General features: G+C 42.3%; 1 protein-coding gene across 1 annotated transcript in view; it reads right to left on the bottom strand.

Annotated features, from left to right (window-relative positions):
* LOC124038318 (spectrin beta chain, non-erythrocytic 1) overlaps window positions 1-16,769 on the bottom strand; it is a 112,786-nt gene that overhangs the window by 95,198 nt on the left and 819 nt on the right. The window lies entirely within an intron of this gene.

The raw sequence follows: 16,769 nt of genomic DNA on the forward strand, positions 1-16,769 counted from the left end.
TGGGTCAGCCACAGCCTCTAGCCACAGCTTACTGGGCTTCAATGTGGAGGTGATGGTAGAGGAAAACCCTTCTCATAAACAGCAATAGTGAAATAAATGAACTATTTTCCTTTTCCATGAATAAAATGGGTTTCATCAACACTGACCTAAGGACAGCAAGTGACTATAACAGGCAGAAATACATTGGCATATAGATTTTATTTGTACAGCAGTATCAAACCAGTACTTTCCAAACCATAGCAGTTATGTTCAGTACCATTATCAGATATTATGGGCATGTTGGTACCTCGTGTGCATGTTCATGAGGGCAGAAATAGTCTACCACATTTAAATAGACTTTCTGGAAGATTAGCATACTTTTTAGCCAGTAGTTCTCAAAGTAGAGGTCAAGAGCCAAAATGGGCCCTCGAAAATTGCTTACTACATCATGTATGTGCAGATATGTGCAATAAGTGATTGCTCTCTCTCTCTCTCTGCTGTGTTACTGAGCCGTTGGGCTACCTCATGGGATAATGCTGCCGAGATCTGGGCCAGCTTTATTCTTTCATTGTGCAACTTATCAATGTGCATCTTGCTAGCTGTCACCAGAGAGGAAGAGGTGAAGCGAGAGGTTTTACTCTGTCCAAAATCTGTCCACAACAATAAGACCTTGAAGTGAGGAATTTTTGTATGGAAGTCAATGAGATATTGTCAAATTTGGGCAACACATTTTGTATGGCTAATTTTCTACATGGCGATTATTTTATTGAATAGAAGTTTTGTAATGGTTAGGTTGTTACAAATTCTTCTTTAAGCAATAACTTTTTTCTGGCCACTCTTCCGTAAAGCCCAGCTCTGTGGAGTGTACAGCTTAAAGTGGTCCTATGGAGAGATACTCCAATCTCCGCTATGGAGCTTATTCTTTCCATTTTTGAATAATGGATTTAATGGTGCTCCGTGGGACGTTCAAAGTTTCTGATATTTTTTTTATAACCCAACCCTGATCTGTACTTCTCCACAACTTTGTCCCTGACCTGTTTGGAGAGCTCCTTGGTCTTCATAGTACCGCTTGCTTGGTGGTGCCCCTCACTTAGTGGTGTTGCAGACTCTGGGGCCTTTCAGAACAGGTGTATATATACTGAGATCATGTGACAGATCATGTGACGCTTAGATTGCACACAAGTGGACTTTATTTAACTAATTATGTGACTTCTGAAGGTAATTGCTTGCACCAGATCTTATTTACGGGCTTCATAGCAAAGGGGGTGAATACATATACATGCACCACCTTTGCATTTGACATTTTTATGAATTTTACTTCACCAATTTGGACTATTTTGTGTATGTCCATTACATGAAATCCAAATAAAAATCCATTTAAATTACAGGTTGTAATGCAACAAAATAGGAAAAATGCCAAGGGGGATGAATACTTTGCAAGGCACTGTATCTGCCCTCTCATTGGCTGGAATGGTCCCACCTGATCTCGCCTCCTCCCTTCAATCTTTGAAGAAGTATTTCCATTGTTAGAGCTGTCACTTGACTATCTTTTCAATATAATAAACACTCTTTCCTGTCACTCAAAATGGTGAGGGCCTGAAGTTTATTGGCTGGAACTCGAATTGCTAGGGGGCTGGCACATGTGGGCCAAGCTTGCAGTACTCAAAATGGCGCCACCCAGCTTCCAGAAAACAGTTACTTTCAAACTAGGGATTTCATGGGTAATTGAGGTAAAACAGTATTTCTGCTCATAGATTATGCATGTATGAAGTACACGTTGACACATCCAGCCCAAACCGAGAGGTTTAAAAAATACTTGTGTAGTTGCCAAAGTTCCGGGAAAGTCTCTTTAATCAGAAAGGATGCCAATATATTGATGCACCCCTATTGAAAGCCAAAAACGACATAACCCTAGCCAGCGCACAGGCAGAAACAGTGCATATTCCAGGCACACAATGGTCTGGATACCATTACTCTCCCACCCACTCTCCTCTCAGAGTACAAACACTCAAATGTTAACTCCCTCAATCCCTGTTGCCAAAAATCTCTTCTCCCTCTGTCCCAAAAGCAGCCACTCCTCTCCATGCATGGGTGGGGGACAGGGAGGGGGGGTGGTCGGCTGGCGGCGGGCCACAGGCTTTAGGGATCGAGGGTCTCTGAACCTAGAGCCTAAATAATATAACCAGACAGTTTTGATCTGTGCTTAGAGGGCAAAGTCATTAACGGTTAATGTCCACAGGCGCAGCTGAGAGGAGAAGGGTAAGAGGACAGAGAATGCCAAGCGAACAAAAGAGAACGATATGATATCTCCCTTATACTATACTTCTGCTCCCTGCTAGCTGTTTGACAGGCAAGTTGTCTACAGCACTAGTCAGTATCAAAGCATACCTTAGTAAAACCTCCCATCCAGGAGTCCGTTTAGGTGGTGTAGCAGAAGGGAGAAAGAGAGGGAAGCTCGGGGCGGGCACTCCTCCAGCCCACCAGCACCGCTCACGTTTCTCAACACTTGACGACAACGTATTTTTGTGGCTCTCGGCCACGTTCATGTTACGCCTGGTATGCCATTAACCCAGGTTTAACAAATGGGAGGATAATCCCCTAACAGACAAACCTCGTGGTACAGTAAATGAACCAGGCATTAAAAGCGACCAGTCTTCCAGTTGGCTTCTGGTCCGATATCAGGCCAGATGAACAGCTGGGTAACTTTCACACCACTGAGCCGGGTAACTTTCACACCACTGAGCCGGGTAACTTTCACACCACTGAGCCGGGTAACTGAGACTTTGCCAAATGCACTGTGGATATTTCATTTCAGAAGAGCGCTTCCCTGTCCCGAATAATAAAAGTCCTGTTTAAAGAAGCCGATGCCAAATATGTTAAATTGAAGAACAAGGTTACATACAGCACAAAAATATATATCAGTTCTTTGTCGGATCAAAGAAAGGAAATGTTCTATCGCAGTTCCCTGGTCAAATTTAGACCATTTTAAAAGCAATGAAGGCCTGGACAAAATCACTAGTGAAAGAGATCCGACATGAAGAAACCAAGATGACCCTCACATCCCTCCAGCCAGGTAACGCAGGCAGATCTAGTTGAAGTTTCCCAGATATACACATTTGCACAAATCTGATAGAGAATTAGTCCTCAAAATAATTCCCTTTCCCCTGCACAGGAGAATAGAACCATTGACAGTTTTGCGCTTTACAGATGGCTCGATTCACAGCACAGACGCTTCAACTGTGAACAACACATTTCACAAGGTTGTGCAGCATAACCTGAATTCAATTCATTGCTGCTCATGGGCTTGGACTGAAAAAAGTACATTACATAAAACTATAATTTGGGAGAAAATAAGGCCCAAGAGAAATAAGACTGATGACCCAAGGCATCTCTCCTTTGGTACAGTCCTTCAGTCCAGCAGAGGAATGCCAAAACATTGGCAGAAAAGCAGGGCCGAAGTCAGAATGGCAACTACGAACAACAATAGCGATAGCATGATGTCAATGATATAAAGAGTACTAAAAAACATAGAAATACTGTTTGTACAGCTTAAACTACTGGTGTCTAGCCTTAATAACAAACAAGAAGCCAAACCAAACTGTAACAGAGAGTATTGAGTACTAGGGAGAGGCAGAATTATGCAGTAATCAAAATCATACATCAACTAATCTCAAATGAACAAGGCATCCAGACAGTTCAGCCCATACAGACCCAGAGGACTGGAGCCCTGCCCAGCATTTTATGTCAAATATGTCACCATGGAAACCCTCATAAGCACTTTGGCTGTCCTTGGGGACTAGCCAAGCCTGCCATACACAACTCCCAAAGTGGGGCGGACATTTTGTGGTTAATGGGAGTAAGGGCCAGTGATGGGACGTTTAAATGGAGGATTTAGGATGGGCGGTCTTGTTTTGAATATCCTCTTTTTTTTCCCAGCTTAACGTTGTAGCTTAGCCACACGCACACAGCAAGAGGACGTCCACAATGTAAATAAACTGTGAACCCCCCTCAGCAAAATACACTTCACACATAAATCCGGTCTCTGATAGCACACGGAAGGGCTCAGCGCATTGCATAATGAGCTGCTGAATGTTCATGTGGAAAGTGAAAACACGTTTACAGGAAGCTCCTAATGATCATCTGAATTGTGTTTGGGATCTTGGCTGCTTCATCTGGCTCCACTGAGGCGGAACAGTGCACCACGCTGAACGGGAGCTTTGCTGAGAGACCGGTTGGGACAGGAGAAAGGGAAAGGACTCCTGGGAGCTATATCTGGGGAGAGAAATCATGTTGTGTTGAAGCTACAAGTCTGTCTAAACTCTTTGTAAACCACAAACTGTCAGCAATTCTATCTATAACAATTCAAATACAGTTATTAATGCTACTTATTAATGCTACAGTCACTGAAATAACACTCATTGTCTTGCATGGAAAAGGGATTCTTCAAATTTCTCACCACTTTAGTCGGGAAGTGAAGGGTGCACATTTCCATTCCTCTGAGATGGGCAGGAAGCACTTGAAACAAATAGGGTCAAGAGGACCTTTCAGAGCTCAAGATCTCCTATCTCCCTCCCCACCTAAATGAGGAAATCTGATATGGATCCACCAAGACATCCTAAACATAAGTCAGTATTTAGCAGGACAACCCAGCCAACAATTAACTACATGCAGGCTTGCAAGTCAAGGTTGACAAATGTTCACATGTGGAATCACAGGTAGAGAGAGTGTCTCCCCCTTCATCTTTTGGTTTCTTATAAAGCACTCATAACACTTACTCACTGTCTCCATAAACCACACGTCCTACCTTTTGGGAAAACAAATATTTATCTACAGTGCTTAACCTCACCTGACTTTGACCGGCCACTGGGAGACCATATTTCGGATTAAACCTCTGCATGTATCTAGCAGTTCTCTCTGTCTTGATTACATTTTCTTGTCTTTTGAAGCTTATCTCAGACATTTGCACTGAAGACAGCACAGGTTGTTCACATCTCAGACCAGGGTGGGACAGTATTGGTGCACAGCCAAGGAAAGGGGAGGAGGAACAAGATCCCTGAGACTCTACACAAGTTATTTGTAGCCATCTATTAGTAATATATTTCTTCTGCGTTCAAATCTAGACTGTTACTGGTCAGCAGGTATCTGACTACTGCAGGGCACCGATTATTTTATTCATATTTGTTTATACAGTGATGCATTCCAATGATTGTATAAAACAGATGGAAAATGGGCTCAAGAAAATTGTTTTTTCTCCATAAAACAATCATGTTGAATATACTATAAGTCACTTTATAAAATCAGAAATGATCAAAGGTGTTTAGTATATAACAACCTTTTTTTTAAACATTTATTTAACTAGGAAAGTCAGTTAAGAAATAGAAATTTTATTTTCAATGACAGCCTAGGAACAGTGGGTTAGCTGCCTGTTAAGGGGCAGAACAACAGATTTGTACTTTGTCAGCTTGGGGGTTTGAACTTGCAACCTTCCAGTTACTAGTCCAACACTCTAACGACTAGGCTACCCTGCTGCCCCTATATACACTATACAAAACATTAACAACACCTGCCCTTTCCATGACACAGACTGACCTGGTGAATCCAGGTGAAGATATGATCCCTTATTGATGTCACTTGTTAAATCCACTTCATCAGTGTAGATGAAGGGGAGGAAACAGGCTATAGAAGGATTATTAAGCCTTGAGACAACTGAGACATGGATTGTGTATATGTGCCATTTACAGGACAAAATATTTAAGTGTCTTTGAACGGGGTATGGTAGTAGGTGCCAAGAACTGCAATTGGGTTTTTCCCACTCAACAGTTTTCCATGTCGATCAAGAATGGTCCATCACCCAAAGGACATCCAGCCAACTTGACACAACTGTGGGAAGCATTGGAGTCCATGCCTCGACTAATCGAGGCTGTTCTGAGGGCAAATGGGGGGGGGGGGTCCTAATGTTTGGTATGCTCAGGGTATAAAGTATACTTTTGGCAGCACCAGTGGGAGCCAACGCATTCCGAAATTCCTCCAATCCCCTGTCATATCTGTTATATATCCACAATGGATATACACAGGCTTCCTGCAGCACGTCTCCCATTACATTACCACCTTCTGCAGCTACGTACAGAGCAGAGAACAGGAAGAACACTCCCCTGAACTCCACCCTCCCTACAGTATGTGCTGTAGCTCCTCCATAAATCTAGGAGGGTCATAGCTGAGCACTGAGTAGGTACATGCACACACTCCAGCATCCTCAGTTTCTTCCATCAGTGAAGCTCTAGGCAGATCGACCGTCGGCATGCAAAGCTCCGGACAGATGAATCCATCACATCCATCACCCCCCCCCCCCCCCCCCCCCAGTGCATTGTCGTATGTCATATTACTCTATTCAGATTATATACGTGAGTCTCTGGGCATGCTCTCATCGCTCTGTTATTAGAGCAGGGCTGCACGGGAAGTCAGCTGGGTTATCCAGTGGTCAGTATCCAGCATCACAGTGGAAACCAAGACCATGGAACGGCTAGTTCTTGGGAATCCCCAGTTCTCCTTACTCTCAGCTCTGATGTCAATCTCCTGCTGTGACATTATTGTCAGGTCAGCCAATCAAACAATCCGCCCTATCTCCTGGGTAATCTATTCTGGGTGGCCACTGTGAGCCATGTGGCTGAATGATGTGTACAAGGACACTCTCTGAGGGTTTTGCCAGGGGCCCCCACTTTTTTCCCAGCATGCCAAGTGTATCTTTGGGAAAATAATACTCCAGGGGAAAATCTCCTCAATACTCCCTCTGCATAGCTCATCCCCCAACCCCCCAAATCCCACAGAGCCCCCAGCCTTTGTAAAAAAAAATGTTTAACTCTCATCATCCACAAACACAGGCACATTGAAAAACAAGCACACAGATCTCCAAACAAACACGTCATATGAAAGAGTATCTGGATGCAGCAATGTAGTAGGATAATTACAGTACAATATTATTTTGGAAAAGCTTCTGCCATTATGCTGGTCAACATATGCAGTTGTTCCAGGGACCTCTAGCCCTAAGGCTGTAGAGGAGACAGGGCTTTACAGGACCCAGACAGCCTGTGTGTTGAGGCCATCAGCTGCTTTGTCATTATAACAGTATATTATTGACAATGGCGAGGCCCAACAAGTGCTTGGCTGATCCTGATCCTCCTCCTAAGGGTGAGACTGGCACAACTTCAAAGCTCACAACGACAAGTACACACATCACACACACACACACACACACACACACACACACACACACACACACACACACACACACACACACACACACACACACACACACACACACACACACACACTACAGGGGGACTAGGCTCTGAGGGGAACAGGTCAATTAGAACAAATCTCAGCATGACTCCTTGATAGTAAACAGTTTTTCTAACCCCTGAAAGACAAAGGTTAACTCACAATGCTTCAAACCACAGCAAGGGACAGATAGTAGCGAAAGGTTGAACTGACCCAAGATGACTTCATTAACAGCCAGCAAGACAGGGACATTCACATACTGTCATGTTTGTCATTTATTATCATGTCTTGTCCCTGTGCTCCCCATTCTATTCGTTTCCCTCTGCTGGTCTTATTAGGTTCTTTCCCTCTTTCTATCCCTCTCTCTCCCCCTCCCTCTCTCACTCTCTCGCTCTCTCTTCTCTCTATCGTTCCGTTCCTGCTCCCAGCTGTTCCTATTCCCCTAATCATCATTTAGTCTTCCCACACCTGTTCCCGATCCTTTCCCCTGATTGGAGTCCCTATTTATTCCTTTGTGTTCCGTTCCTGTCCTGTCGGTTCCTTGTTTAGAATTCACCGTGCTGTGATTGTGTATCGCCCTGTCCTGTCGTGTTTTGCTGTGATTGTGTATCGCCCTGTCCTGTCGTGTTTTTTGCCTTCATCAGATGCTGCGTGTGAGCAGGTGTCTCTGTCAACTACGGCCTGCGCCTACCCGGAGCGACCTGCAGTCTGTGGCCGCTTCTCCTGTTATTCCCCTCTACAGACTAGAGGATTTCTGTTATTCCCTGTTTGGACTTGAATAAACTCTGTTTCTGTTAAGTCGCTTTTGGGTCCTCTTTCACCTGCATGACACATACAGTTACTGTGAATAAAGGAGAAGAAAAGGCAGATAAAAAGGGAAAGGAACAACCCCAGTCCAGCTGCAGCAGAGTTCAAGACCCTCGCCTTATCGCAGGGGGACGTCTAATCGCTCATTTCCGTAGATTCATTCTGGGGCTCTGCCTGTACAGCTAATATCCACAACAACCTCCTGAAGCTCCTCTATCTACAGTGCAAGAAAAAGTATGTGAACCCTTTGGAAACAGTGCTGAATTTTCTCCATTTATAGACAATTTGTTTTACTGTGGACTGATGCACACTAAGGCTTTTAGAGATACTTTTCTAACCCTTTCCAGCTTTATGCAAGTCAACAATTCTTAATCTTGGGTCTTCTGAGATATCTTTTGTTCGAGGCATGGTTCAAATCAGGCAATGCTTCTTGTGAATAGCAAACTCAAATTTTGTGATTGTTTTTTATAGGACAAGGCAGCTCTAACCAACATCTCCAATCTCGGCTCATTGATTGGACTCCAGGTTAGCTGACTCCTGACTACATTTGCTTTTGGAGAAGTTATTAGCCTTGGGGTTCACATACCTTTTCCAACTTACACAGTGAATGTTTAAATAATGTACTCAATATAGACAAGAAAATACAGTCATTTGTGTGTTATTAGCTTAAGCACACTATGTTTGTCTATTGTTGTGACATTTTATTTTTTTACCTTTATTTAATTAAGGCAAGTCAGTTAAGAAAACATTCTTATTTTCAATGATGGCCTAGGAACAGTGGGATAACTGCCTGTTCAGGGGCAGAATGACAGATTTGTACCTTGTCAGCTCGGGAGTTTGAACTCACAACCTTCCAGTTGCTAGTCCAATGCTCTAACCACTAGGCTACCCTGCCGCCTGGCAGATTAGATGAAGGTCAGATCAATTTTGATGACCAATTGATTTATGCAGAACTCCCGGTAATTCCAAAGGGTTCACATACTTTTTCTTGCCACTGTAAAAGAGGTACTGAGCAAACACTGGGTTTCACATTGACTTTACCATTAACACGTTCATGTCACCCTCTCTCAAAGCCTCTGAATTCATAGCAGAGGGGTTTGGACTCTGTTTAAATGTAACTGTGTCGAAACATCTCATGAGCTCAAAAATGAAAAAGAAACAAATGTATATTGGTGCTTCATTTTCATCTCCTTATGTTGACATTATGTGGGGGTGTTTGCAGAATGATTCTTTAGAGATAGAACAGATTAACAAAGAGTGTATGTCTCCTTGGCTAGTGTTTTACTCCCACTCTATACCATTATCCCAGAGCTGCTACATGTGGGAGTTTGTAGGGTTTCAGCTAATGTTGTATGTAACAGACATGCCTTTGGCCACATGAAAATCAAATTAAAGTAATCCCAGTGAAGGTCATGTCGCATTTCTCTCTCTCCCCCTCTAAGCAAATCGTTCCCCATCAGCAAAAGGAAAAAGCCTGAAGGTTAACGCAAAACATTCACAACAAATAGGGCTGCCCAATTAAAGATGCATTCTCAAATGTTTGTATAATTTCTGCCAGTAGTTTTTAAATTGGGGCTCATGAGCCAAAACAAATACCCATTGTTTTGTGTACTACATCATCCATTTCGTGTGATATGTTACAAATCGAATTTGTGCAATATGTTATGAATTGTTTGTGCTTAAGATCCCAAAGATCCCAAATTCATATAAAAAATCACAGCATTGACATGTGCAATATGGATATGGCATGCATTATTTTGAAACGCCACTCAGCCGTCTGTTTTTATAGTTTCCTCTGTCGCTTCTCTCCTCTGGCCAGACACACCAAGCCTTGACCTCTGTCTCTCAAGCAGCGCAGTTCCGCCTCCTTGCTGTAAGATTCAACAGAATGATGCTGTATTCCACTTTGCTTCTTAATATAAGGGCTGAATTCAATCAGTATCGCCAAAGTTCAGTGTTGTAGCGCACTTGAAATTTAAACGGTATGCAGTGTTTGCCATGAATGCAGTCTCTGCTAACACAGGAACATTGCCTTTAAATGTCAATCTGGCTACAAGACGCAGAACGTCGGCGATACAGATTGAATCCTAGGCCTAGGGCCATGCATGGGCCCTTGGGTGTGCACACAAAATGTATTCACACAAACTTCCTGGTGTGAATAGTCATGTTTATTCCATAAGTGAATAAACATGACTGAGATGTTTTATATTCAGACCCAAACCCATTGAAAAATAGTAGCTGTTTTTAATTGAGCAGTAGAGACAAATTTGGCCCAACACCAAGCTCCTGTCCAGCCACCGCCATCCTGTCAAACATCACACATTCCACAGCCCAGGCCTCTCTACACACTATCATTGCCCACCACATTCCAGAATGCCCACTGCAACACCATTATCTTCATTCAACTCCCTTCTGATTCCATACAACCCATAAATCACACACACACACACACACACGCACACACACACACACACACACACACACACACACACACACACACACACACACACACACACACACACACACACACACACACACACACACACACACACACACACACACACACACACACACACACACACACACACACACACACACATACATACTTCAACCGTAACAGTGATAATACATAATCTTCCAACAGGTTGTTTAGAATAGATGGCACCCAGGGCACAGCTGTAGTAAAGTCAGAGGTCATCCCTGGACCTCTCATAACTCTCTGTGGTTAGAACTTGAGGCAAAGCAAGATCAGCACTGGACATGTTTTACATGCCTCACTTAGGTTCTGGGTCCGGCACAGTGGAAATAAAAAGAGGAAAATGTCCTCTCTTGTGTGATAATAAAAGTGGTGGCGGCCTGGGAATTAACCTGCTGAAATGGATGCCAAAGAGCCTGATGTAAAGGACAGGAGAAGAAAGGGAGGTAAAAGGTACAGAGGAAAAGAACATTGAGAACACGTTCAACCATTAATTTCGATCTCTCCATTTATACAGACAAGTCCACAAGAGGCGAGAGAGAGAGTCTCCATCGAATTAACTAAAAGGGCAGAAAAAAGAGAGAAAAGGTGGAGGCGATGCTGAATACCTTCCCGGCTGAAACAGAGTGGTCTATATTTAGCCAGGGCTGTGCTGTTGGGCAAACGCACTAGTTCTCTGTCGCACTATTCCATTTCTTATCTGCTGGCAGATTTCCAGCACATGCCTCCTTTCCCCTCCCCGATGGGGCTCGAACCCACTTACAGAATTGTGGATAGAGAGCCAGAGAAGATCCCACAAGGCAAGGTCATGCCAGTCTCCACAGCCATTCTCAACCAGAGGAGAGCACTCAGCCTGGGCTGCACAGCACAGCTGACCAGGGGTCCCATAGATGGATAGGATAGAGTGAGGCTATACAAGTCAGTCCAAACCCACTAATGGGGAAACCAAACCCACTCACAGGGAAATTCTGTGTTGGATTGACTTTATTAAAGGAGATATGTGGAGATGTACAGTGTAGAGGTTGACCGATTATGATTTTTCAACGCCGTTACCGATGCCGATTATTGGCGGGCCGATAAAAGCCGATACCGATTAATCGGATGGTTTTTATTATTTTATTTATTTGTAATAATAACAATTACAACAATACTGAATGTACACTTATTTTAACTTAATATAATACATCAATAAAATAAATTTAGCCTCAAATAAATAATGAAACATGTTCAATTTGGTTTAAATAATGCAAAAACAAAGTGTTGGAGAAGAAAGTAAAAGTGCAATATGTGCCATGTAAGAAAGCTAACGTCTAAGTTCCTTGCTCAGAACATGAGAACATATGAAAGATGGTGGTTTCTTTTAACATGAGTCTTCAACATTCCCAGGTAAGATGTTTTAGGTTGTAGTTATTATAGGAATTATAGGACTATTTCTCTCTATACGATTTGTATTTCATATACCTTTGACTACTGGATGTTCTTAAAGGCACTTTAGTATTGCCAGTGTAACACTGTAGCTTCCATCCCTCTCCTCGCCCCTACCTGGGCTCGAACCAGGAACACATCGACAACAGCCACCCTCGAAGCAGCGTTACCCATCGCTCCACAAAAGCCACAGCCCTTGCAGAGCAACAATCACTCCAAGTATCAGAGTGAGTGACGTTTGAAACACTATTAGCGCACACCTCACTAACTAGCTGGCCATTTCACATTGGTTACAACAGCCTAATCTCAGGAGTTAACAGGCTTGAAGTCATTTTTTTATTTTACGAGGCAAGTCAGTTAAGAACAAATTCTTATTTTCAATGACAGCCTAGGAACAGTGGGTTAACTGCCTGTTCAGGGGCAGAACGACAGATTTGTACCTTGTCAGCTCGGGGATTCGAACTTGCAACCTTTCGGTTACTAGTCCAACGCTCTAAGCACTAGGCTACTGAGCTGCTGGCAAATGCACAAAAGTGCTGTTTGAATGAATGCTTACGAGCCTGCTGGTGCCTACCACCACTCAGTCAGACTGCTCTATCAAATCATAGGCTTAGTTATAACACAATAACACACAGAAATACGAGCCGTAGGTCATTAATATGGTTGAATCCGGAAACTATCATCTCGAAAACAAGAAATTTTATTCTTTCAGTGAAAACGGAACCGTTCCGTATTTTATCTAACGGGTGGCATCCATAAGTCTAAATATTCCTGTTACAATGCACAACCATCAATGTTATGTCATAATTACGTAAGATTCTGGCAAATTAGTTTGCAACGAGCCAGACTGCCCAAACTGTTGCATATACCCTGACTCTGCATGCAATGAACGCAAGAGAAGTTACACAATTTCACCTGGTTAATATTACCTGCTAACCTGGATTTCTGTTAGCTAAATATGCAGGTTTAAAAATATTTACTTGTGTATTGATTTTAAGAAATTGATGTTTATGGTTAGGTACACGTTGGGGCAACGACAGTCCTTTCTCGCAAATGCGAACCGCATCGATTATATGCAACGCAGGACACGCTAGATAAACTAGTAATATCATCAACCATGTGTAGTTATAACTAGTGATTATGATTGATTGATTGTTTTTTTATAAGATAAGTTTAATTCTAGCTAGCAACTTACTTTGGCTTTTTACTGCATTCGCGTAACAGGCAGGCTCCTCGTGGAGTGCAATGAGAGGCAGGTGGTTAGAGCGTTGCACTCGTTAACTGTAAGGTTGCAAGATTGAATCCCCGAGCTGACAAGGTAAAAATCAGTCATTCTGCCCCTGAACAAGGCAGTTAACCCACTGTTCCTAGGCCATCATTGAAAATAAGAATGTGTTCTTAACTGACTTGCCTAGTTAAATAGAGGTGTAAAAAAACAATTATTTAATTTTTTTAACTAAAAAGTCGGCTAAATCGGCGTCCAAAAATACAGATTTCCGATTGTTATGAAAACTTGAAATCGGCCCTAATTAATCAGCCATTCTGATTAATCGGTCGACCTCTAGTACAGTGCATTCGGAAAGTATTCAGACCCCTTGACTTTTTCCACATTTTGTTACATTACAGCCTTATTCTAAAATAGATTAAGTCATTTTTTTCCTCATCAATCAAAACATAATACCGCATAATGACAAAGCAAAAACAAGTTTAGAGATTTTTGCAAATGTATTAAAAAAAAACTGAAATGTCGCATTTACATAAGATTTTAAACCCTTTCCTAGGTACTTTGTTGAAGCACCTTTGGCAGCAATTACATCCCAGTCTTCTTGGGTATGACGCTACAAGCCTGGCAAACCTGTATTTGGGGAATTTCTCCCATTCCTCGCTGCAGATCCTATCAAGCACTGTCAGATAGGATGGGGAGTGTTGCTGCACAGCTATTTGCAGGTCTCTCCGGAGATGTTCAACTGTTGATCCACTCCTCTTCAATGACTGTGAGAGTGTTGCTGGATATTGGCTGGAACTGGAACACGCTGTCATACATGTTGATCTAGAGCATCCAAAACATGCTCAATGGGTGACATGTCTGGTGAGTATGCAGACATTTTCAGCCTCCGGGAATTGTGTACAGATTCTTGCGACATGGAGCCTTGTATTATCATGCTGAAATATGACGGCAGATGAATAGCACGACAATGGGACTCAAGATCTCATCATGGTGTCTCTGTGCATTCAAATTGCCATTGATAAAATGTAATTGTGTTCACTGTCCGAAGCTCATGCCTGCCCATACCATAACCCCACTGCCACCATGGGGCACTCAGTTCACAAAGTTGAACTGAGCAAACCACAAAACCGCTCGCTCACATAACGCCATACACGTGCTCTGCGGTCGTGAGGCCAGTTGGACATACTGTCAAATTCTCTAAAACAACTTTGGACATGGATTATGGTAGAGAATTTCACATTATTTGGCAACAGCTCTAGTGGACAATTGTGCAGTCAGCAAGCCAATTGCACGTTAACCTCAAAACTTGAGACATCAGTGCCATTGTGTTGTGTGACAAAACTGCACATTTTAGAGTGGCCTTTTTTGTCCCCAGCACGAGGTGCACCTGTGTAATTATTATGTTGTTTAATCATCTTCTTGAAATGCCACATCTGTAAGGTGGATGGATTATCTTGGCAAAGGAGAACTGCTCACTAACAGGGATGTAAACAAATTTGTGCACAACATTTGAGAGAAATAAGCTTTTTATGTGTATGGAAAATGTCTGGGATCTTTTATTTCAGCTCATGAAACATGGGACCAACAATGTTGTTTATCCATCCTCAGTTTCCTCCTAACACAGCCATTCAACTCTGTAGCTGTTTTAAAGTCACCATTGGCTTCATGGTGAAATCCCTGAGCGGTTTCCTTCCTCTCTGGCAACTGAGTTAGGAAGGATGCATGTATCTTTGTAGTGACTGGGCGTATTGATACACCATCCAAAGTGTATTTAATAACTTCACCATGCTCAAAGGGATATTCAATGTCTGCTTTTTTTGTACCCACCTACCAATAGGTGCCCTTCTATACAAGGCATTGGAAAACCTCCCTGGTCTTTGTGGTTGAATATGTGTTTGAAATTCACTGCTCGACTGAGGGACCAGATAATTGAATGTGTGGGGTACAGAGATGGGGTAGTCATTCAAAAATCATGTTAAATACAATGTATGACGTATAATGTGACTTGTTAAGCAAATGTTTACTCGTGAACTTGTTTAGCCTTGACATAACAAAGGGGTTGAATACTAATCGACTGAAGTCATTTAAGCTTTTTTTTTTTTTTTTTTTTGTAAAATATATATTTTTAAACATTTCAACTTTGACATTATGGGGTATTGTGTGTAGGTCAGTGACAAATATCTAAATGTAATTCATTTTAAATTCCGACACAACACAACAAAACACAACAAAATATGGAAAAAGCCAAGGGGTGTGAATACTTTCCGAAGGCACTATAGATAGTAGGTTACACTGCATAATGAAACAAGCTAGTGTTTTATTTTTTTTATTTGAATAATAAACTGGTTGTATGCACAACAACTTTCTATCCAAGCTGGGAGAGCGTGCAAGGACGACTTGTGCAATGCAGGTTTAGGTAGGCTATACAGGACAGTTGTATATATTTTTTTTACATCTATTGGTTGCTGATTAGTATGCTAATCAGTACTAATTAGTATGCTAATTCATATGCTTTTGTATGCTTTTTTTGTTTAAAAAAATACATTTCACAATCTGCAATGTTTGAATTTCCAGGTTTAATTATGAACAAGTAATTACATTATTGCCACCAGACAGCAGTCTAAAACGCAGCCTTTGAGGTACTATAGCTTTATGAAATGTTAGGCTTAACATGAGAAAATAATCACCCAATAGGCCTACCAATAAACATGTATCCTTTAGCTAAAGCAAAGCTATAGGGTACACGCCCTGGTACCACAGAAAGCCCATTATCGATTTGATCGGCAGTCGCATAGACATGTCGCAATTTCAGCACCATGGACAGTGATCAGTAGTCCATACTTTGAGTGGCTGTCGGGCTGATGCATTCAATTTTATTAAATATTTTTGGCAGGGGGTCCGAAGTCCAAAGAAACTGCGTTACCCAGTGGCTGCACTAAATACTGTTGCAACACATACTGCTCTGGTTCATATGTAGAAAACAAGAGAAGATGGAGACAAAGACAGATAGAGATAACTGGAAGATACACTCTTTGATTATTCTAATCACAGTCATACTCATACTAGAGCACAGCGAACCATAAACTATCACCAAGGGTTCACAAGTAGGCCAACCGCCTATGATGCTAGCCGTCCTAACAACTGAGCAGAGACCTATTGACGTATAGCCTATGCGCATTACTGTTTCCTCTTGGATGGCTTAATGGAGCAGTATCCCATACTCTAAATGGGTATTACGGGTTTGTGACATGGTGTGGTAAATATTAATATTCAATAGAAAGAGGCCCGCTTACTTCCAATAGTGATGCTGCAGCAGAGCAATGATTTACGACCGAGCTGCATCACGACAGTCAGTGCAACTCGGGCGAGCAAAGCCCATGGATGTCTCATAATCACAAGGCGTTCGTAACCAATTAAAGGGCCTCAAAGCCCACTTCGCTCAATATAGATACAACCTAGTTTGACACCAAACTGTGAAGATGTGAGGCAAATGGGGGATTTTTGTCACCAAATGGTAGTTTTAGCAGTTCGGGTGTGATTTAAATTGTGCCAATGACATGAAGTCGCTGAATGTTTTTA

The sequence above is a fragment of the Oncorhynchus gorbuscha genome, linkage group LG06 (assembly GCF_021184085.1).
Source record: "Oncorhynchus gorbuscha isolate QuinsamMale2020 ecotype Even-year linkage group LG06, OgorEven_v1.0, whole genome shotgun sequence".
NCBI classification, from domain to species: Eukaryota; Metazoa; Chordata; class Actinopteri; order Salmoniformes; family Salmonidae; genus Oncorhynchus; species Oncorhynchus gorbuscha.